Below are 25,002 nucleotides of genomic sequence, written 5' to 3'. Positions count from 1 at the left end.
GCTTTTTAAGCTTGCAGCACAGTATTTTGAGTATACTCAAGGGTGGTAAACCTTTATCCTTTGAGTCTAGAGTTCTCTGCTAAGGTCATTCAAGAGCAACTCTTGTGAGTCAGGTGGTTTAAGGTGTACACTGTAGATTTTAACAACAACAGAATGTCCTTAAAATAATGACAGATTTTGTCGCTACTAGTTCCAAAAGTGACTGAAGAAATATGTAAGTATTCTGACCAAAAGTAGCATGTTTAGACTAATATCTACTATTTATTGGATAATTTGCAAAACACTGTGCAGCACATCACATACAAGATCTCAATTATTTCTCATGAAAACCATGAGAAAAAAATAAATAAAAATAAAACACATATAAGGTAGGAATTATGCTCACATCTTATAAACAATGCAAGAAGCTCAATAAGCCTTTTGCCCATGGTAGTATTGCCAGGGAGTAGCTAAACCAGTAATTTTGATCCTAAGTCTATTTCATATGAGGACTACTTTGACAGAAATAAAACTTATCTCTATGTATAAGATCTGGCAGATATGCTTTCAAAAAGAAGCAGAGTCACTTTATTTTAATCACATATAGTATCTGTGTCATCACCGTCAGACACAGATAATTCTTAAGAAATGGCATTATCAGTGAAACTGCCCAACAAGCTCTCTGAAACAAAACATTCCAATGAAAGGAGAAACTAATGTTATTTAGTGTAAGTCACATTTTAGGATATTATCCTACAGATATACCAGTATGGAAAAGTATAATAACGTAAGGTTCAAGGTGATCACTGTTAACAGTAAACAACCTAAACATTCATCGGTAACAGATTTTAAAAAGTATGGTATATTCATTCAATAGAATCTTATGCAGCCAAAGGAGGAATGATATTCCTTGTAGCTTATATACTGAAATGGAATGATCTTCATTTAAAATAAAGAAAATAATTCAATATATGGTTTGATAACATTTGTCTAAAAACACCAAGGACACTGGTAACAGTGAATGCCTCTAAAGACAGGAACTAGAAGCTATGAGTCAGAGAAGCCCTTTCCACTAAATCACTTTTGTATCTTGACACATGGGAAAAGTTACCTATCCAAACCTTTTATTTGAATAAATATGTAATAATCATACATTTGACAAGTTACAAGGGTCATTTCTGATTGAAAGAAAAAACTCCTAAATTGCAGAAAAATTCTCCCTCTTGATGTGATTTTATTATACATTTGGGACAAATTTTTCTTATAAGAATCTATAAAGTTATAATGTATATACATTGTTTATATGTGAAAAGGCATAAAATTTCCCTTATGAACAACTTCTCATTTACTTACCATGTAATGTCAAATGCACCCGTTATTTCTTAAGTCGATTTTTTTGAGGATACCATTAGGGAAAAATGTGTGGACTAAATAGACTGACTTCTAAAGAGGACAAAGACCACTATTTTACATACTTTTTAAATTCCCCTGTTCCTGCCAAGGTTCTCAGAATTTAATTTCTCAGTTAACGAAGAGTACATTGATTTATTGGTTAAATGCGCAGCTATGGAGCTGCCTGACAACAGCATACAATAAATGGATAATTCACTAGAAACTGGCTTCTAGATATTAATTTTAATTACTTTGAAACAACATAATTTAGTACCAAAAGCTTAACAGGCACCCATTGTAATTGTTGTAATTTCAAATTAGCAGTATTTGTATCTGATCAGCTATACAGAACATCAATTTTTCTCTTAAAGACAGATGGTAGAAATCCCAAAGAATAAAGAAGTAACTACTAAATAAAGGCCATGTTTACTATTCTAGCACCATAATTCCAGTCTTAGAATGTCCCAAGCAGCTGGAAGAAGGATGGGAAGGGGTGAGGACGTTGGAAAATAAGTATAGTTCTTAACTTGTGGCCTCATTTTTGCTCTAAGGCAACTCAGGGTCTAGCAACGAAGAAAACTGCTGAGGCTGGAGATTAAAACAAAAGCTTTTGGTTCAGATGGTAAAGGAGGCCCTCAAAATAGTAGAATCAGTGTATCCAGAAAGCAGCTGAAGTCAGCCTCAGGAACTAGGGGGTTTCTTCTTGGCATCCAAGTCCTTTTTGATATCTTCAAGTTTTTTGGCCAGGTTTGGTATCTTTGAAAAGAAAAAAGATTACCGAAAGTTTTTTAAATCTATCTAGAAAACCACATGACTGAGGTGAAAGTTGACAAAGGGAATTCTCTATGTCACACTGGAGCATCATTACAAATAAATAATAAATTAGTATGTTTCACTTCCTTGTCTTTTTAAAACAAACATTACCCTTGCAATATTCCTATTCATGGGCAGTTGCATCACATGGTTTTCAACTGCCCCATCTATAAAGGGAGGCTAACACAATGTCCCACATCACAAAACTTTGTACTCCTTAAACACGCCACACCATACAGATTCACCTCCAAAATTTTCAGTCATCTCTATTACTGGGTAAGGGTGCTGAAAAGATTATATAATTAATCTTTAAATTCTTTACTTATCACATGATTTTCCATCAAACTTTAAGAACCCAAATTCATTTTACTCTTGGATAACATACAGTTTAGACTCATGAGGCCATCTAAACTGGTGGGATTTTGCCCTCTTGTGGTAAAATGGAGAACAGATGCTTCTCTGGTGATAACAGTTTTTAAGATAATGCATGGAAAGCTGACGGTTAACTTCTGCAGAATTGGTAAAAAGGATCTGTGTTAATCTTTGGAAATGAATGGAAAAGTGAAAGCCTAACATAATGTTTGTAACTATTATGTTAGTACTGTTATGTAGGTATGAAAGAGGTTTAAAGAAAAAGTCTAAAGTCATGTATATTACTAAAAGGAAAGCTAAAAAATATAACATGGAACTGCATAGCATAGTAAAACTGCATGTGAAATGAATATGGGTAAAGTGAAATATGAATATGGGTAAAATTGTATATATAAGACCGTTTTTCTTTGAAGCTGAACAAATGTTAATACAAGATGTTAATCAGAGAAAAAAAACTTTATGCTAAGTTAAAGAAACCAGACACAAAGTACAAATATTGTGTGATTCCATTTATATAAAATGTAAATATAAATCAATTTATCAAGATGAAATTAGATTAATGGTTATGTAGGGCCAGGGAAGGACTGCTAAAAGGTATGGAGTTTTCCTTTTTCGAATAATGAAATTGTTCTAAAATTTTCTGTGGTGACAAATGCACCATATTTTTTATACTAAAAGCCACTGATTACACACTTTGGATAGATTATATTGTATGTGAATATATCTCAATAAAACTGCTTAATAAATAAATAATTGTGCAAAGGATAGCCAGAAATAGCAACTATTTCTGCTACATAGCAGCAGGGGAAGCATACTGAGATTGAGAGGTAAAGAAATTTGTTGTTTTGTTTATTATTCTTATTACTAAAATAATGAAAACACTTGAGTAATGATTGAAGTGACGAATGCACAACTATGTGATTATACCAAATACCACTGACTGGACGCTTTGATGAACTGTATGCTTTATTAATATGTATCAATAAAACTGATTTGCTTTAAAAATAAATAAATAAAAGAGTCCATTGTCTCAGATTAGGAATTCCTGGGTTAAGGAAAATATCTAATCAGAGCGATAGCTCTGTGTTGGCTGATTTACCAGATGGAGTCTAGTTTAATATCAATGAAAAATGAAAAACTTTAACAAACTATGGCACAGCCTCCCAGTCTCTAATAAATCTGAGGATGATTGCTTTTCCAACAGTGGAATTATGCTGAGCTCAGACCAAATTGCGTTAACTGTTGCTTTTCTGTACTCTATAAAAAACCAGAAGCCGGAGTCATATTTGAAAGAAAGAGAAAGAAAGAATGAAAGAAAGAGAGAAAGGTGGGGAGGGAGGAAGACTGGAACAACTTCCAACAAAATTGAGGACTTTTTTCTTAGACCTATGGACCTAATTTATGCTAGAGGGACACTTAATCTCAGCAAAGACAAGTCACCATAAAACAGTTACATGGTCAAAGAGAACATGGGTATGGCCACTTACATCATAGTTCTGAGCCAGATACATTCCAACCACGTTGCCTAAAGTAAATCCAAGCTGCAAGAATAGAAAAGAAAGAGTTGTTATACTGGATAGTGAGTTCTATGCCAGTCTGATACCAAACCAAATTACATATACGATGTTCTCCTCAGGAGCTCAAAACAGTTAGAGGACCCGAGCACCCAGTCTAGGGCTTTGCATATATGAGAGTCACATTTTTCTTCTATCAAATGAGTATATCAACACCTTCCCAAAAGGTCATTAAAGGGCATTAACACAAAGTAAGACTAAATGATGGCACTGAACAAACCTATCCTAATTTGTCCTTCTCTCCTTGACAACTCCTAAATACTTCAAAAAATTAAACAAAAAAGCACACTCTTCCCCTCTCCCACCAAAATAAATACTTGACTGTAAGTTCTAGAAACCCAAACCAAGGTTCTGATTTTTACAGCTGAAAGCTGCAATGTGTTATTTGTTTTCTTGAGGGAGAGATGGGAAGAGTAATGGGATAATTCAGGCACTGTTATTCCCCTCTACATCAAATAAAAATTGCTATGATTTAAAATTTATTAAATGAAACCAGAGGATCTGAGAGAATGAAGGGACTCCCGTAGTTCAGTATTTTCATATTTCAAAAGAGGAGTCTAAGGCTCAGGATGATAAAGTGACTTCTCCCGGGTCCTTCACAACAAGAAAAACAGGACAACCTAAATTAGATATGTACTCAAAAACTAAACTATATGATGACAGAAAATAGGAAACCTTGCCATACCACTGACAGAATATATGGCTTCTCACACTGCTATGTGAGGAGTCTAAGGGGCAGGGCACTAAGACCTGAAGAGAACGTGGTCTAACACAGTGACCAGAGAGACAGGCATGATTTTTAGAAAACTATAAATGTTTATCCCATTGGGTGACTATTTTCCTGAACAAAAACTTCCATGAAAATGTGAAGTACTCCCTATACAGCATAAAGGCCAATGCTCCTTAAGCTTCACATTTTAATGTTCTTCTACAATTCCCTGTTTTTCTCCCAGTAATTAAGAACCTCCAAAGGGGAGGCCTAATTTCTAATTTCTTAAATTTAAACTGGCATCTGACTTTTTCATCATTTTGTTTAATCAGCATTGCTCCTATTATTCAATACCCAGCAGAAGAGATTAAAATAGGAAAACAAAGTGCAGCACTTGATGCCATCAGTCAAACATGCCCATGGTCTAACCTTGTTTTCAAGTTGAAGAGATACATGGGGGAAAAGGAAAACAGCTGGGTTCCCTCTAAGCTTTAAGTACCAAAATCATAATTTAGTTTGTTTTTAGTAAATTAAGAAAAATAAAAGAAACTATGTAGCTTCTAATCAAAAACCATTTTCTGATCATTTGATTAATTAGACACATGTGCAAAGTAATATTTTTACCAAGGTGGCACCAAGAAACCATGATTTTTTTCACTGCTATGAGCAGAAACCATATAACCAGAGCAGGTTTTTCAAATGCAGAAAGAGAAATTTGTTTTAAAAAGAAAAGCAAGGGAAGCAGAGATGGCTCAAGCCAATGGGTGCCTCATTCCTACATGGGAGGTTCCGGGTTCCATTTCCGGTGCCTTCTAAAAAGATGAGCAGACAGCAAGCACAAACCATGGGGGTGGGGGGTTGGGGATAAATAAATAAATCTTTTAAAAAGAAAAGGGAAAACTACAAGACTAAGAATGTTAGGTCTAACACCAAGCAAACAGAAAATGAGATTGAAAATAACTTAAAACTCCTGATTTATAAAACATTACACTAACAATGTTCCTTCCAGCTCCAACATTCTAGAATTCCTGGTTCTTATCATGCATGTCTCAAAATAAATATGGCACATTTAATATGGCATCACTTTGGTAACTTTGCTAGGCATCAGGGCAGGTTGAAAACTGGCAGATATTTTTAAAAAAGCAAAACCTATGGGCTTCTAAACAAGTGACATCCAGTTTTAGAATATTCCTAGGTCAGCCAATGGGATACTGTAAAATTAAATACACAATATAAGGAGATAGGGATACTTTCGTTAAGAGAAATATTGGGGGGAGGGAAATGGATGTGACTGAAGCAATTGGGCTCCCATCTACCATATAGGAGGCCCAGGGTTTGATACCAAGGGCCTCCTGGTGAAGGCAAGCTTGCTCATGTGGCGAGCTGGCCCATGCAGAGCGCTGACCTGTGCAGAGTACTTCCCTGCGCAGGAGTGCTGGCTCACACGGATAGCTGACGCAGCAAGATGACGAAACAGAACAAGACACAGAGGAGAGACAACAAGAGACACACCAGACCAGGGAGCTGAGGTGGCACAAGAGAATGATGCCTCTCCCCCACTCTGGAAGGTCCCAGGATCGGTTCCGCGAGCTGCCTAATGAGAATACAAGCAGACACAGAAGAACACACAGCAAATAGATGCAGAGAGCAGACAATAAAGGGAGGGGGAGAAATAAATAAATCTCAAAAAAAAAAAAATATTGGGGAAATGACATGAAGTCAGAAAAGTTGTGAATAAAGTGTTCATGGGATAGTACATAGGCAAGTTTAGAAAGAAAAATAAAATCTAAATCTGAGAAACAGTGACTCATGAGTCTGAGAAATTAGTTTGGAGCCAGATTATAGGTCTTAAATGAGTCTGAAACCTCTTATGACCAAGAATCGGTAACCTCTTTCAGGCCGAGACCTGGAAGCCTTACCAGTAACTCTTACAGCTAGATGTCTTTACTGTGGTGCCTCCCCACCCCCGCACCACCGAGTATTTACTGCAGAGAAAATAATGCAGAAAGAAGTTGAATACCCTCTTCCCCAGCTTAACACTAAACTCATTACTGTCACACCTTCTGCAATACTTTTGAGACTTTAGCAATATGAAAAAGTAGCTTCTCACAAAAACATTGAGACAACAAATGATAAAATACTATAAGTTTGGGGAACAGAGGAGTGACAAGAGGATAGTGGTGAAAAGATGAGGTTGAACCAAAGAACCCCAAAAGGAAATCTAGACTGGTACAGAGAAGTGCACATCAGGAGAGATGACATGTTCTAACTCCGCACACTTGGAATCAACGCAGTTCCACAATCCATCATCCACAAGTGTAAAAACCAAATCTCCAGACAAACCAAGTTTCTTCATAACTCATGTGGCAGCAAAATCACACCTGAACTGACATGAGAATATTTAGCCTTTATTTATCACATTTAGTGTGAATACTAATTTTCCACTATATAACTAGAAACCTTTAAATATAGAATGCTGCTTTAGACCCCACTGAAGGATATATTTAACTACAAAATATTCAATGTATTTGATTACAAAGTACTACCCAAATCCTGCTAAGACTGTTAAGTAATAAGGTATATGCAGCTTAACATTTATAGACAGATAAGTATAAAGATCTTGTCAGTTCAGTTTCCCTAGAGAACCCTGACTAATACAACCCCTATATATATATAATCCACTTCATACTCAGTCCTGCAAAAGAATTGTAAATTGTGTTTAACTGCTTCAAGTAATAAAATCTACATTCTGTGCATATGAAAATCTGCTGAGAAAATAACGTCTTGTACTGCCACCAGAAACACTTTATGAGTAATTTTAAAAAATATATTATTTTTAAAAGATACATAGATTACATAAAATGTTACATTAAAAAAATAGGGGATTCCCATATGCCCCACTCCCATTTCCCACTTTTCCCACTTTTCCCACATTAACAACTTCTTTAATTAGTGTGGTACATTCATTGCAATTGACGAACACATTTTGGAGGCATTGCCACATAGTATGGATTATAGTTAACATTGTAGTTTATACTCTCTCCCACACCAAAATTAGGTTTTATATTCAATAATTTTCTTTAGAGAATGAAAAAAAAGGAAACACTGTTGATTCTTTAATTGATTGAACTAGTAAAATGAACAGGGACATTCATGAAAAATTTAGCAGTAACCCTCCAGAAAGAGAATATCAAGTAGAACTTGTTTGCCTGTTTTCAAAGAAACATGTTCATATAATCCACTTTTGAATATCTGAGTGTAGGGATCAGGCAAAATAGAAAAATCTAATTAAATAAATGAAATCAATCACAAAATAATTAGTAGGCCCTCAGAACTATGCCATGTGCTTGGGAAATATAATGTATGGTGCTTCCCCCCATGGAATTTATGATCTACTCTAGAAAGTCAAGACTAAAATACATAAAGGTGCAATGAAGGCAACACAGCACATTACCAAATGATGGTTTAAATGGATCGCATAGTTTAAGTGCTTTGTATTAGAAAATCTATCAATGTAATTCATATTAATGCAATAAAGGAGAAAAATATGAAAAATCATTTTAGCAGTTTGGCATTGTTTATGAATTCCAAAAATAGTTACTGGATTATGTTTGTAAACTGGTCTGTCAGAAGTATCACTTTTAATTGATTAAATTATGATTAAGACTGATTGGGTGACATCAGTAGGGCACGTCCCTGCCCCTTGGTGGGAGAGTACTCACAGAGAAAAGACATGGCAAAAGACAGAGTTGGGAGTTTTGAGCAGGAACCCAGGAAGTGAACACACAGGGAAAGAATACAGAGGAACAGAGACGGCTCCTTAGACACGGCAGAAGTCCCCCGGGGTGAGAGACAGAGCTGTATGCCTGATAGTCTACAGCTGGCCTTGTGCAGCGAGCAGAGCCTGGAGAGAAACGGAAATGTAACTGTTGTTTCTACTTAGAAGTCCTAGCTTTTTAAAAAATTTTTAAGAAGGGAGATAGAGAAAGAAATCTAAACAATAAAATTTGGAAAAGACAACTGTCACTTACTAGAGATACGACCATCTTCAGAGTCACTTCCAAGTGAACCTACAGAACTACCAGAGCTAAGAAACTGGCAAGATTGCTAGATACAAAATCAGTATAAAAACTTTACTAGCATTTCTATAATCAGCAACAACCAATTTGAAAATGTAATTTTAAAAAGGATGCCATTCACAAAGCAACAAAAACTAAAAGGTGCTTAGAAATATATATAACAATGTGCAAGTCCATTACTGAGAAGATAAGACACTGATGAAGGATATCCAAGACCTAAATAAATGGAGAGGTAGATCATAATGGTACAAAGACTTGATGGTGTATATTTCAGATAAAAGCTTACATCAACAGGATGGCTCTGAGCTGGCTACAAACAAAGGGAGCTCCAGGGATCCACAGGCCCTGGAAAGGGGAGAGAGAGGGACACAACCTAAGGCTGAGTTTCTGACCCATAGATTTGGTCTGCGGTGTCCCATGAGCCCTTCCATGCCCGATAGCAATCTGTCATTGTTTGCCTTGGAAGCCAGCAAGGGACTAAAGGGATCCTAGACTAAAGAGATCTGACCCTCCTAATCTCCTTCTCTACTAACCGGGACTGACTGTTGAGGACTCAGAGGGAAGTGAAATTACTTCCTACCCTAGAAAACAGAAGGGGCTGCCAGAGAAGGCTGAAGAACTGTCTCAGAAGGTCTGACTCACAAGGCTCTTAACTTCCAGGTAGGAACCTATATCACATTGATCCAATCTGTGTTGCAGCAAACTCTAACCAAGCATTGCTCTGAGAGGGCTGCCAAAGGGCGCCATCTGCTGGCAGGCCAAGAAAGTGCACATGAGAAAATTAAAAATGAGAGGCTTTTTTCAGCCTTTATAGCCTCCCCAAAGCCCTAATAAGCAGGTCTGCAACCCATTACTAGGTCCAGGGCCCAGTTTTAAGCAACTATCAGGAGCAATTGTAATGATCCCAGTCGAGTCAAGAATCAAAGAGCTGCAGTAACACATTGCTTCCCACCATTAAATCACTATAAAAGAGAAAGAGGTTGAGCATCTGAGTAAACTGCAATCCTAATCAGATGTCTAGACATCAGCAAAAAATTACAAACCATACAAAGAAAATGGTAGACATGGCCAAGAAAAGGAGTATATCAAAGCCCCAGAAGAGACATGGAATTTGAGAGAACGAGATTCACACAAATTTCCAAAATATAATTAATGATGTGAAAGACAATATGGCTAAAGAGATAAATGACATCAGGAAGACACTGAGCAAGCATAAAGAAGAATTTGAAATCCTTAGTAGAAAAGTAAGAGAGTTGATGGGAATGAAAGACACAATAGCTGAGCCAAAAAACACATTAGACGCATACAACAGCAGGCTTGAAATGACAGCAGAAAGAATATACAATACACCCCTCCCCCCCAAAAAAAGAGAGAAAAGAATGGAAAAAATTGAGCAGGGGCGAAGGGAGATAAATGACAACATGAAACACAACATACGTGTGATGGGAGTTCCAGAAGGAGAAGGGAAAAGGGGCAGAAAGAGTATTTGAGCAAACAATGGCTGAAAATTTTCCAACTCTCACAAAAGAAATGAACTTTATCTCAAAGAAGTGCACTATAACCCAATCAGAATAAATCCAAATAGACTTAATCCAAGATGCATTCTACTCAGAAAGTCAAATGCTAAAGATAAAGAGAAAATTCTGAGAGCAGCAAGGGAGAGGCAAACCACCAAATACAAGGGACACCCAGTAAGACTTAGTATGGATTTCTCATCAGAAACTATGGAGGTAAGAAGACCGTGGTATGATACAATTAGGATACCGAAGAAGAAATATTGCCAGCCAAGAATTCTTTATCCAGCAAGATTGTGCTTCAAATATGAAGGTGAGTATAAAATAAACAAGACTAAGAGAGTTCATAAAAAAGAATCCATCTTTGCAGAAAATATTAAAAAGCCTTAGAGCCTGAAAGAAAAAGAGAGGAGAGAGGCTTGGAGGAGGCTATAGAAGAATAGCAAAAAAGATAACCAAAAGAGTAAAAAGACAGATGAAAATATAACATGACATGAAAACCAAAGATCAAAATGGAGGAAGTAAATAATGTATTCACAATAATATCATTGAATGTAAATGGATTAACCTCCCCAATCAAAAGATATAGGCTGACATAATTGATAAAAAAACATAAACCATCCATATGATGCTTACAAGAGACTTACCTTAGACCCAGGAATACAAACTGGCTGAAAGTGAAAGGTTGGAAAAAGATACTCCACACAAATAGTAACCAAAAAAGAGCACAGGGGTAGCTATACTAATATTGGACAAAACAGAATTTAAATGAAAAAAGGTTTTAAGAGATAAAGAAGGCCATTAAACATTAATAAAAGGGATAATGACAGTCATAAATGACAGTCATAAATTTCTATGCACCTAACCAGGGTGCCCCAAAATAGATGAGACAAACTCTGGCAAAACTGAAGAAGGAAATAGAAATCTCTATAATAATCACTGGACACATTAACACACCACTCACATCATAAGGAAGAACAAAAGATCATCAAGGAAACAGAACTTGAACAACATGACAAACGAGTTACACCTAACAGACAAATACAGAACATTACATCCAAACTCAGTGGGTTATACATTCAAGTATCCATGGAGCTTTCTCTAGGATAGACCACATGTTAGGGCACAATGATTCTATCAATAAATATAAAAACGAAATTATACAAGCACCTCCTCAAATCATAATGGAATGAAACTGGAAATCAACAATAGACAGGAAAAAGGTAAATTTGCAAATGTGTGGAGGCTAAACACACCCCTAAATAATCAGTGAGTCAAAGAAGAAACTGCAAGTGAAATCTGTCAATATATTGAGTCAAATGAAAACAAGAACACAACTTATCAAAATTTATGGAATATAGTGAGAGCAGTCTTGAGAGGAAAATTTACAGCCCTAAACACCTATATTTAAAAAGAGCTAAAGTCAAAGATTTAACTGAATAACTACAGAAACTAGAAAAAGAACAGCAAACCAATCCCAAAGAAAGTAGAAGGAAAATAAAAATTAGAGCAGAAATTAAATTAAAAACAATAAAAATTAGGGAAAATCAACAAAACCAAAAGCTGGTTTTTTGAGAAGATCAATAAAATTGACAACCCTCTGGCTGGATTATATTTTTTTATATCTTTTCTCTTTTTTCTTTGATAATCAGAAATGAAAGAGGAATTGTCTCGAATGACATTGCAACGACAGATATAGGCCATCACCCATCTTCCCATAACCTACAGAATTGTGTATAAACTGCAATGTAACTATAATTCAGGCTCAGTGGCAATGCTCCAAAATGTGTTTATCAATTACAATGAATGTACCACAGTAATGAAGGATGTTTATGTGGGAAAATGTGCGGGATAGGGGGAGCAGGGGTGCTGAGAACCAGCTCAGCGATAGGTAGGCTCGAAGGGAAGGCAATGCAGAACTTTACAAAATAAAGGTCAGAGAGAAAGACAGGAGAGGAGATAAAGATGGGACGAGGGGACTCAGCTTCGGGAACTGAGAGCCTCAACCCTCGTTTCCACAACGTATTTATTGGAAACTCACGAGCAGCTGTTTGTGATCAGAACTGCAACATCACCTACAATAATAGGGAACAACTGCAACATCTACAATAAGGCAGCATCTACAATAGAACAGGTCAAACTCCCACATCTCCCCCTTTTTGTTTTAGCTAAGTCTATGAAAATAAAATTTCACTGATTAACAAAGCTTCCTGCATGATATTTCCACTTTTAGGTTTGAACAACATTCATTAAATTTTTTCTCAATATATCCAGTACCAGGATTGTTCAAACTTAAGAAATTTACATATACATTCAACAAGGTACATTTATATATCACTTACAGTTCATCAAATCACTTAAGTACACAATACATTACATTATTAAAGTTCTGATTAGTACTCAAGCATTTTATACATAATCCATAACTACTGTAGATTATACACAACAACATACAATAAGACTTCCAACTAGCAGACATTTAAAGAATAGACTTTCATTTCTCATGGGCTTAAGATTCCCAACTAACAAGGCTATATAGGCCTGTACTCGATATTAGTGCTGGCCACATCCAATTCACAGGCTAAGTATTTACCAATTCAGCAGAGAATATAGTTTCGTCTTTCCCAACCAAACAACATTTAATCATTTGATACAGCAGCTTGTCCCAATTGTTTGCCTATTCCAGGCCCTTAAAATAACACTGTCTCTGATGTTTCTTAGTAGGGTCACTGTCACAGGTTTCTTCTATGCAGCCAGATTCATTGCTATCAGGTCAGTGCAGAAAGCCTTGAGGAAGAACTGCAAAAGTCCACAGTTTTTGCACTTTTTGTATTCAGGCTTGTTTTACTTTCACAAAACACATTATCTCACTGAACGCTACCACAATACTTTCACAACTTCCTATACGCATACTAGCTGTGTCCTGCATATCTCCATATTAACCATTTTATTTTAGGACAAAATATACCTTATAACATTTCAGTTAGCACCCCCACAAACCTTTTACCTTTTTCAATATTTTAAGACAAAATACACCTTATTACATTTCAGTTAGCATTCCCACAAACTTTTTACCTTTTTTAATATTCACTTAACTTTTACATCTTTCATTTTATCCTTCCTCTTTTTTCTTTTTCCTTTTTGTCTTCCTCCTTTTCCTTTCTCTTTTCCCTTTTCTCTTTTTCCTTTTTCTCTTCCTTTTTTTCTCTTTTCATTTTTCTCTCTTCCTTTTTCTCTTTTTCTTTTTTCCTTCCTTTTTCTCTTTCTATCCCTTTTTCTTTCTTTCTGGGCACCTGCCCTGCTCTGGGCACCCACCCTTCTCTTTTTCTTTCTCTCTTTCTTTTTCACACACACTGAAACAATTACAACACACACACTGATATTGAACAAACACAAAAGCAGTTTCAAATTATTCATCTAGAATTTCTTCATTGCTTCCTTTTATAATTCAACATTTCTTTTTCAGTTTTCCTCTTCTCAATTTCTTTCTTAATCTCTTTCTGTCCCGAAGTCATACTTGCTCTATGATGCCGTGCTTGAACAAGTTCTGTAGTTTAAATACTTTGATGTAAAGCCATTCCAGTCTTCAGAATGAGTCCCAGCTGTGCGTTTCCAGCATGTGTCTCTCCATCTGCATGACCAGAGTTCTGGGTTCCACAGGAACTTTTGTTGTCTCTTGGCCTTCGTAGTATGGCTTTATCCAACGAGCTGGTACCCACACAGGACATTCTCTTTCTCCTGGGGAAATACAAGCAAACCCTCGAAGACCTCGAAGGCTTTCCAAACCACTCAGGGCTCTGCGCTGTTACATAAACTTTAGTTTCACTCGAGGCAATCCTTCTTCCCTTCGGGTCCCTGATCGGGCCTCCAGTTGCTGAGAACCAGCTCAGTGATAGGCTGGCTCGAAGGGAAGGAGACGCAGAACTTTACGAAATAAAGGTCAGAGAGAAAGACACAAGAGGAGATAAAGATGGGAACAGGGTTCTCACAGCTTTGGGAACTGAGAGCCTGGACCCTTGTTTCCACATCATATTTATTGGAAACGCCCAAGCAGCTGTTAGTTATCAGAACTGCAACATCAACTATAATAATAGGGATTCCAACTGCAACATCTATAATAAGGCAATATCTAGGTAAAACAGGTGAAACTCTTTCCCACACAGGGGAATATGGGAATCCTTATATTTTTTATGTAACATTTATGTTATCTAAGTATCTTTTAAAAAATAAAAAAATATATTAAAAAAAGAAAGAAATGATAGGTGGGATGTTACAAATGACTCCACAGAAAAGGATCAATAAGAAAATACTATGAAAAACTGTATGTCAACACACCAGATGATCTAAATGAAATGGACAAATTCCTAGAAATGCACAAACTACACTGATGCTACAGAAAAAAAAAGAACTTAAGAAACCAGTAACATTTAAAGAGATTGAATCTGTCATCAAAAATCTCCAAACAAAGTCCAGAACCTGATGGCTTTACAGGTGAATTCTACCAAGCATTTCAAAAAGAATTAACACGAATCTTGTTTAAATTCTTACACCCAAAGCACACACTAAAAAGGAAAAATAGATACATGGGACCTTAAAATTAAAAACGAATGCACCCAACAGAACTTTGTCAAAAGGGTGAAAAGGCAGCTGACTCAATGGGAAAAAATATTTGGAAATCACATGTCCAATAAGGGTTTAATATCCATGATACAAAGAGATGTTATAACTCAACAAAACAAACAACCTGAATAAAAAATGTGCAAAAGACTAGGACATTTGTACAAAGACGAAATACAAATGGCAAAAAAAAAAGTGAAAAAATGTTCAACATCACTACTGATTAGGGAAATGCAAATCAAAACTAAAATGAGTCATCATTTCACACCTATCAGAACAGCCACTATGAAAAATACAGAGAACTACAAGTAATGGAGAGGCCATGGAGAGACAGAACACTTATTCGCTACTGGTAGGAATGCAAAATGGTACAGCCACTGTGGAGGACTGTTTGGCAGTTCCTAAAGAAGTTGAATATAGATTTGCCATGTGACCCTGCAATACCACTACTGGGTATATACCCAGAAAAACTGACAGCAGTGACACAAATAGGCATCTGCACATTTATGTTCACAGCAGCACTATTCACGATTGACAAAAGTTGTTAATAATCTTGGTGTCCATCAACCAATGAATAGATAAACTGTGGTATAGTCATATGATGGAATATTATGCAGCTGTAAGAAGAAATGAAGTGGTAAAGCATATGACAACATGGATGAACCTGGACGACATTATGTTGAATGAAGCAAGCCAGACACAAAAGGACAAATAATGTATGACTTTGCTACTATGTACTAAATATACTGTGTAACATACTGTATGGTTCCATTTATATAAAATGCAAATATAAATCAATTTATCAAAATAAAATTTGATTAATGGCCATAAAGGGCTTGGGTAGGTATGCTAAGGGATGTGGAGTTTTTCTTTTTGGAGTAATGAAATAATTGTATTTTTTGTGATGATGAATGTACAACATTGTGAATATACTAAAAGCTATTGATATTACGTTTTAGTTAGATCATATTCCATATGAATATATCTCAATAGAACTGCTTAATAAAAAATTGTGCAAGAATTGCCAAAGATAGTTATATATAGGAGAGATAGTGAGATTGAGAGGTGAAGAATTTTGTTTGTCTGCTTTTTATTATCATACTGCAATAATGAAAATGGCTCTAATAATGACTGAAGTGATGAATGCACAACTATGTAATTATACCAAATACCAATGAATGCACACTTTGTATGAATTATGCTTATTAATATGTATCAATAAAATTATGGGGCAGCGGACTTGGCCCAGTGGTTAGGGCATCAGTCTACCACATGGGAGGTCTGTGGTTCAAACCCCAGGCCTCCTTGACCTATGTGGAGCTGGCCCATTCACAGTGCTGATGCACGCAAGGGGTGCCCTACCACACAGGGGTGTCCCCCGCGTAGGGGCGCCCCACGTGCAAGGAGCGCGCCCCGTAAGGAGAGCCACCCAGCGCGAAAGAAAGTGCAGCCTGCCTCAAAATGGCACCGCCCACACGGAAAGCTGACACAAGATGACGCAACCAAAAGAAACACAGATTCCCGTGCCGCTGACAACAACAGAAGCGGACAAAGAAGACGCAGCAAACAGACACAGAACAGACAACCGGGGTGGGGGTGGGGGGAAGGGGAGAGAAATAAATAAATAAATAAATCTTTAAAAAATAAAAATAATGTTTAAAAAAAAAAAGACTGACATCAGTATATAAGTCAGCCAAAGGGGTGCTAACACAAAAAAGAGCAGAAGTTTGTTGGACTTTATAAAGGGTATGTATTTGGGGTAGGTGCTTACAGATACCAGGTCATAGGCCCAAGTTACTTCCCTCATCCACATCTATTTCTACATGTTGGAGCAAGATGGCTGCCAATGTCTGCCAGGGTTCAGGTTTCCTGGGTTCCTCTATTCCCAGGTCTTGCTTCTGTCTGGGCTCAGGTCCTGGTTTCTCCACAAGGTCAGTTGCAGACTATGAGGCTTTCTACTTTTGCTTCTCTCTGGGCTCAGGTCCTGTTTTCTCCACAAGGTCAGCTGTAGACTATCAGGCGAACAGCTCTGTCTCTCTCCCCAGGGTTTCCGCCATGTCTAAGTAGCCATCTCTACTCCTCTGTGTTCTTCTCCTGGCTCAGGTCCTCTCTTCCTGGGGCCTGCTTCTCTTTCCTCTCTGTGCTTACTTTCCGGGGCTTCCGCTCAAGACTCCAGCATCAAACTCTCCAACTCTGTCCTTTGCCATGTCTTTTATCTGTGAGTCCCCACCCACCAAGGGGCAGGGACTTAACACACTACTAACATAGCCCAATCAAAGTCCTAAACATAATTTAATCATGCCCAGGTCAGAACAACTTACAAACATAATCCAATGTCTATTTTTGGAATTCATAACTATATCAAACTCCTAGAGCGGGCACTTCTAGGGGAAACAAATAAATTAGGTCAGAGAAAGAGAAGTAATGGGCTCAGATATGTTGGGTCTGAGATAGAAGACAAGGGTTGTTCAGTAGGCAGTTGATGACAGAAAAGTGAAACTCAGAAAAAAAGGACTACAGCTTTTTGGTAGCTATAAGCAAAGAGGAGACAATGGCATGACAAGGAACACACTCCCTAAGGGTGGGTTTGGAGAAAGGAACAGAGGGTCAAGAACTGAACCTTGAGCAATTCCCAGGAACCAAAAGATGCCAGTAAAGCAAAGGAGTGATTAGACAGGGCAATTTCCAACTGGTGCACCAAGATACTGATCCCCAGCACCCAGAGCCAATCACCTTCAATCTGTGCAGGTTCTTCCATAACAACAATTCTATGTGTTATAATGTGAAAGAATGTTGGAAAGCAATGATACAGTTGTACCTCAGTAATTGTCATTAATTGGTTCCAGGAGGTACCACAAGTAGCAAAAAAATGTTTCCCGTAAGAATAATGTAAATAAGTGTAAATTATGTTCCCAAACCAAAGACAATGCACATTTTGAAGGCAATGTGTAAAAAGATTGGATTGTATACCAGTACCTTATTTGAGAAATAAACACAAAATTAAATACGTACTTAGATTAAATAAAATAAAAACTTCACTATGCCTGTACTGAGAAGAGTCCATGACCTAATGGGATGGTAGAAGGAGAGTGGTGAGGAGGAGAGGTTACATGGAGTGCTGCTGGGAAGGAGTCTCCCTCCAATAGAACAACAGGCACTTGCACTTCAGATGTTTTCTTTTCTGCCCTTTTTCAACTTGCATCAAAGGTTTTGACACACTCTTAGTCACCTTCACTAAAAACTTATCCAATGATGACTGTTTTCTGTCTTTTCAGAATTCCTTGAAAGTGTAAAATTGGTCACTCAATAAAGTCACATTTCTGCTTATCAGAGCTTTATCTGAATGGTACTTCTCCACAAAAGTTTTGAACTTCTGTCCATTTTGCACACATTTCTTTTATCAAGGAACTGGATACATCCTTCTCACCTGAAGAAATCCCTTCAGCCACCATCATGTTGCTGCTCCTTCTGTAGTTCCTTCAGCTCCTCAGTACTAAGCTCTTTACAATGTTCCTCCACTAACTCAGCAGCATCGACCTCCAGACCAATGGATTGGCCCAAAGACACAATATCCTATACAACTGTACCCTCTGTACCTGCAGGCTTGGGGTCAACTTCAAACCCTTCAAAGTCTGAGTCAGAGCTTCTGTCCACAAATTCTTCCATGCTGAATTCAATGTCCTATAAGAGACTTTGTTCCAGGCCTTATCAATAAGGTTAAGGCAGTGAAGAATATTGAAATGCTCCTTCCAGAATTCTGTGAGTGTCAACAGAGTGTCAGAGGTGACCTCAAAGCACCTCTGGGAAAGTGCCTTGGTATATAACTTTTTGAAGTTTGAAATAACCTGCTGGTACATGGGCTGGATGAGAGGAGTAGTGTTGGGGGGCAGGAACCTTACAGAGATGAAGCTGAACTCCTCCAATGTCATCCTCCAAGCCTGGAGGGTGGACAGGCGCACTGTCCAAAAGTAGGAGAGCTTTCAGAGGCTAATCTTTCTCCAGCAAATACTTGTTCACTGAGGGACCAAACACTTCATTTATCTACTCAGTGAAAAATTGTCTCATGACCCAAACTTTGCTGTTTGCCCTCCACATCACATGGAGTTTGCTTTTTATGACATTATGCTTTTTGAAAACTCATGGGTTTTCACTATGATAAGACTAGTAGAGGCTTGAGTTTTAAGTCCCCACTAGCATTCCCACACAACAATAGAATGAGCCTGTCCTTCATTGGTTTCTGACCTGGTAATGCCTTTTCTTCTTTTATTGATATTAAGTTCTACTTGGCATTATTTTCCAAAAAAACTCCAGTCTCATCACAGTTAAAAACTTGGTGGGGAATAAAACCCTCAGCCTCAATGTAGTCTTGAAATTCACTGATGGGGAAGCAGATGTGGCTCAAGAGACTGAGCTCCTACCTACCACATGAGAGATCCCTGGTTCAGTTCCTGGTGCCTCCTAAAGAAGATAGTAAGCTGACACAAAAGGCAGGCATGGCAAGTTGATGCAATAAGAAACACACACACACACACACACACACACACACACAAACATAACAAGAGGCACAACAAAAAGCAGGGAGTGGAGGTTCCTGGTGCCTCCTAAAAAGACAAGCAAGACAGCAAGCTGACACAATGGACAGGCACAGTGAGCTGACACAACAAGAGACACAAGAAGAAAAACATAATGAGAGACACAACAAAGCAGGGAATGGAGGTGGCTGAAGTGATTAGGTGCTTTCCTTTCACATCAGAGGTACGGGTTTGGTTCCTGGTGCCTCCTAAAGAAACAAGAAAGAGAGACAGACACAGCATGTGCAAACAAGGAGGGTTGGGGAGAGGTAAATAAACAAATAAAATTAAATCTTAAAAATGTACTCGCTGCCTCGCCATGCCTCACAACACTACAGATGCCGGTCCTCTTTTTAAAATTATCAAACCAGCCATGGCTGGCCTTAAAAACTTCAACACTTTATCACTTGGTTCTGGTTTTTCAAAAGATTGACATACAACACTTTCACTTTTACATATATCATGGCTTCCGATACACTGTTGCCTGCTAAATGCCTCTCCTTTACCCAAATTAATAACAGCTGTCAACTCCCTGGAGTGTTTGGGAACACTGCTTTTAGTACTTGAATTCCTTCAGCAACATCTGCCATTTTTTTAATCACTTCTTTATTATTAATGAGGTAGAGACAGTTGTTATAGGCATACCATATTCCCTAGCAAGATCAGTAATGGGAATACTGCTCTCATATTTACCTAATATTTTGGGTTTTTTGCTCAATGGTGATGCAAAGTAATTTTCTTTCTGCTCAGCACTATCACTACTCATTTTCTTAGGACCCATGATGAAGAAAAACAAATACAAAAATACACAAAACGACCACAGAAGCTAAGACAAGACAGCAGTGGGATATGCACAGGGTAAGAGCTACTGCTTAACAAGTGACCCTGTTTCAGATGGAAAGGGTAGCGACTCATGAGACAACCAACACCGACAAGTTCTAGCTTGCGTGTTGAGTATCAAACAAGCGACAAGTACCAGGACAAAATTTTCATGTCAAAATGTGTCAAGTACCAAATTCGACAAGTTCAAAGCAGTCGAGTACCAAGGTATGACTACAAAGGCAAGAGCCAAGAAAAAAGGGATTAAAGAGATGGTTGAGAATATCAAATGCTGCAGACTTTAAGAGGTAAGAAAAGAAAAAGAAAAGCAACAAATTACAACAGGCAATGAACATAAAGCTGCCATACCTTCAAGTTTCAAAAGTTTTCTGAAAAAAACAAACTGGAGCTAGGGAAATGGATGTGGCTTAAGCAATTGGGCTCTGAGCAACAAATTACAACAGGCAATGAACATAAAGCTGACAGCAATGAGCACAAAGCTGCCTTCCCTTCAAGTTTCAAGTTTTCTGAAAACAAAAAAACAAAAAACTGGAGCTAGGGAAATGGATGTGGCTTAAGCAGTTGGGCTTTGAGCAACAAATTACAATAGGCAATGAACATAAAGCTGCCAGCAATGAGCACAAAGCTGCCTTCCCTTCAAGTTTCAAGTTTTCTGAAAACAAAAAACAAAAAACTGGAGCTAGGGAAATGGATGTGGCTTAAGCAACTACCATATGGGAGGTCCAGGGTTCAATTCCCAGGACCTCCTGGTGAAGGCAAGCTGGCCCGCACAGGACTGCTGGCCCAAGCAGAAAGCAGGCACAGCAAGATGATGCAACAAAAAGAGACACAGAGTAGACAATAAGAGATGCAGTGGTCCAGGGAGCTGACATGGCACAAGAGATTGAGCATTTCTGTCCCACTCTGGAAGGATCAAGGATCGGTTCCTGGTGCCACCTGAAGAGAAGACAAGCAGACAAAGAAGAACACACAGCAAAGGGACACAGAGCAGACAATGAGGCAGTGGAGGGAGAAGGGGAGAAATAAATAAATCTTAAAAAAAAAAACAAAACTAGAGCTAAATCTTACTGCAATTAAGGAAACTACTAGAATAAAAGGTAGAGGAGGTAACAGGATCACAGAAAAAAGTTTTCACGATAGGGATGATGGGTGGATATTTTAATGCAAAGAGGAAGGAACAATGAAAGGAATATATAAGCAACACAATCCAGTGCAGTGGTTTTCAATTGGTGTTCCATGGAATGACAACTGTATGGAACATAGAGTGCTTCAAAATGGTTAGACAATGTGCATGTGTAATACGTGGCTGTTCCATCACTTCCATCACCTTCCCCATCACCTTCCTTCTCAGGTAAACGAATTCCCATTTCAGAAAATTGACACCTTGCAAGAGAGAAGCAGAACAATATCTGAATCCTAACTAAGAGCCACTGTTTTAACTTTCATGTACTAATTCATTTTTAATCCTCAACACAATAGGTTCTCATTTTCAAATGTGGGAAATGAAGGAGAGAGAATTTAAATAATCTGCCCAGGCTTCCCCAGCTTAAAAACAATGGACTAGGGTTCAAACCCAGCAGTCTGATCTCTTCAGCACTACGACATGCTGGCTGATCATAAGTTAAAAGCTAGAGAAATCAGAGATCATCTACTTCAACCCCAGTTTTATAAATGAAATGACTAAAAGCAAAGATAAAAACTTGCCCAAGTTCATATAGAGAATCATTTGAAAGAATGATTCAACAAAAGCAGCGAGGAGGTGGACGAACTGAGGAGGTGGAAAAACAGAAGGTTAGAGAACACCAGTGTTATGAGTTACTTCTGAACCAGGAATTTAATCAATTGCTTAAATGCTGAGAATTCTGAATTCTCAAATGTCACATCCATGTTCATATACAGCAAAAATTCCAAAACCAAAAAAACTCAATCTGGAAAAACACTTATAGACTTAACTGTAACTGCATCCAAGTCCTGCCAGTTTATCGATAAGTTGCAGATTTAGAAGGAGGCTCAATTTCATCTTATTCTGGGCTGATACTGCTTTTAACCTGAGCATTTCTTACAAGTAAATGATAATGTTTATTTCTATTAACTCCTAGGTTAACGCCTACTTAGGACACTGGAGAAACTTCCAGAAACAGAAGGGCAGCCTTGTCTTAGTTGAACAGTTTATGTCAAGAAGCACTTCTTTTGGACTAGAGATTTAAAAGTCAATTATCTTTCAAAAGGACAAAACCGGCACTTCTATCTGATCCCCAGCGCATGAGATTTCCATTGGCCATCTGAAAGATACTAGAATATGTGCCTTTTATTAGAATTAGAGGTTAAAAGAATCAAGTTTTTGAACACACGAAAATTTGTTATAAAGACTTCAATTGGAAATCTGACTGGCAAGTCCTCCTAAAGCCTCCGCTAGGCAATCTTGGAAATACCGGTTAAACTAAAATAAGAAGTCATGTGAGATAATTTGCTTACTCATAGTAACACTCATTCCACTCCACCCCCACGCCCCAAACAAAAGCATTTAGGAAAAACTACTTTTACATCAGTTTCAGACTCATTTCAGCAACCTGCCACCCTCAAAGTCTGGCAGCTCAAGCCCACTAATTTAAGGTTTATTCCGGGCTCTTCCCACCCTCATACGTTTTCAAATATGCCAACCAGCAGAGCCAGAGATGGAATATGTGCCTGTGTCCGGTGACAGGAGGGCAAGAAAGGAAGAAAACAAAAAGTTTTAAAAACAGACGCTGTAACACGAGGATTGCACAGGGAACCGCACAGAACAAGTTTTAAAAATGCATGCTCTGGCACCTAGATGTTTTAGAAACTTGAATGGCTACAGGAAAATACTGCCAAAGGGATCTGGGGCAAGGCAGAAACCAAACCGCACATCCCGCTCCGAAAGACGAGTAGGCGCGGGGGCTTGAGGAGACCGCGAAACCCGCGCTCAGTGTCCCGGCCAAGACCTCCGCGGCGTCGGGAGCCCCAGAGGGAGGACAGGGACCCGAGGTCTCCCAGGCCTCGCGCCCCTCGCCCCTCTTCTCCACAGTTCCACTCACCAGGAACTGGAGCATGATGTCGGTGGGGAGGATGAGGCTACAGAGAGACTGCAGTTGGGAGCAGGCCAGAGCCTCGCCGCCTCCACCGCGAGGGGCCGAACCCAGGGTTAACTTCCGTGTCACGCCCCGCCCCGCCCGCTTCGGCTCCCACTGCGGCCGCGCGGCCGCGCCCCTCGCACCCGGAAGTCGGTTTGCGGCGCCCCTGCGCTTGGCGGAGCGTTTCGGGCTCGCTGCTTGTAATGGAGGTCCCGTCTAGTGCGGTAGCCTTAAACATTCATATACCCAGGCCCCAGTCTCAAAATTCCGCTCGTGTAAACCTGGATCTGGGGCCAGGGAACGGTATTATTACCAGCACGCCAACAATTTTAGGGCACAGGCTGGTTTAACATTCCGCGAACTAATGGACGGTTTGAACCAGCATTTCACATTCCTAGCTGCACAGCAGAATAACCTATTACAGTTTTAGCAATATACATTACCGGAAGAGGTTTGTATATTTAAAAAACTCCATGGATATGCTATGTAATCCGAGCTAACGGTCAATGGTAGCTGTTACGTGCACAACTGTATCCAATTCATGGCCGCCTTATACGCTAAACTGGCAGTCTTAAAAACACAAGTCAACTTCTGAAATCGCTTCCTCCTCTATAATAGGGCAACAGTACTCCCTAGTTGAGCTGTGGGGAAATACCACATATAAAGGATCAACAAATGGTTGTCATGTGTCTAGTATGGACAGTGCACTCTCCAGCGCCCTCTCTCCTGTTAAACAGCTGGCCACCTCCAGCTCCTTGTCTTCAAGTATCTCAAATATTTCAACAACCTCAACACATTTAAAGAACAAGACCACCCTTCTCTCTTGGCTTTCAGCCTTCTGAATTCACCCTGATCTGCTCTAGAAAGTAGTACTCTGGTTCCAGATAATAAAAACCAAATCATATTAACTTAACCCAAATGGAAATGATAGACATACAATGGCCATCAATGAAGAAAATGAAACCTATCAAGAATTTAGGGAGCATTTTCTCTCCATTTCTGCTTTTCTCAATTCATCTACCTTATTTTCTCTTTCTCTCACTCCCTCTCTGTCAATCTGACTGCCTCTGCCATCCAAGTCTCTTGGCATTCCAGAATATGGCCACTGTAACTTACCTGAGTTTACTCATTAAATGGCCTGACTACAAAGAAAGATTGGATTTCTCCTTCCTTACCAATTTCAAATACATGGGAAAGAAATGCGATTCATTAAGCTGGTGTCAAGTGCTCCCCAATCAACTATAACCAGAAGGGGTAGGGTCTCCTTGAACTACAGCGATTGACTGCCAAGAGGAAGGGGATGCTGGGAGACAGCTATAACAATTTTTACTTGCCAACCGGTCCACGTGAAAACTTGACTCAGCCAAGTCTTGACCAGTGCTTCTCAAACTTTAATGTGCATTAAAATCACTGGGAATTTTGTTAAGTTGCAGATTGTGATTCAGTA

The 25,002-nt window shown here is 38.6% G+C and overlaps 1 long non-coding RNA gene across 1 annotated transcript; it reads right to left on the bottom strand.

Moving 5' to 3' along the window:
* Positions 1 to 1,599: 1,599 nt before the first annotated feature.
* LOC139439039 (uncharacterized) lies at positions 1,600 to 23,640 on the bottom strand. Its single transcript, XR_011648867.1, has 3 exons — positions 23,520 to 23,640; positions 4,044 to 4,097; positions 1,600 to 2,127 (listed from the first exon to the last, which is right to left on the bottom strand). It is a non-coding gene; the product is annotated as an uncharacterized lncRNA (long non-coding RNA).
* Positions 23,641 to 25,002: the final 1,362 nt, after the last annotated feature.

This window comes from Dasypus novemcinctus, chromosome 5 (genome assembly GCF_030445035.2).
Source record: "Dasypus novemcinctus isolate mDasNov1 chromosome 5, mDasNov1.1.hap2, whole genome shotgun sequence".
NCBI lineage: Eukaryota > Metazoa > Chordata > Mammalia > Cingulata > Dasypodidae > Dasypus > Dasypus novemcinctus.
This window is presented reverse-complemented; position numbering and strand designations above follow the sequence as displayed.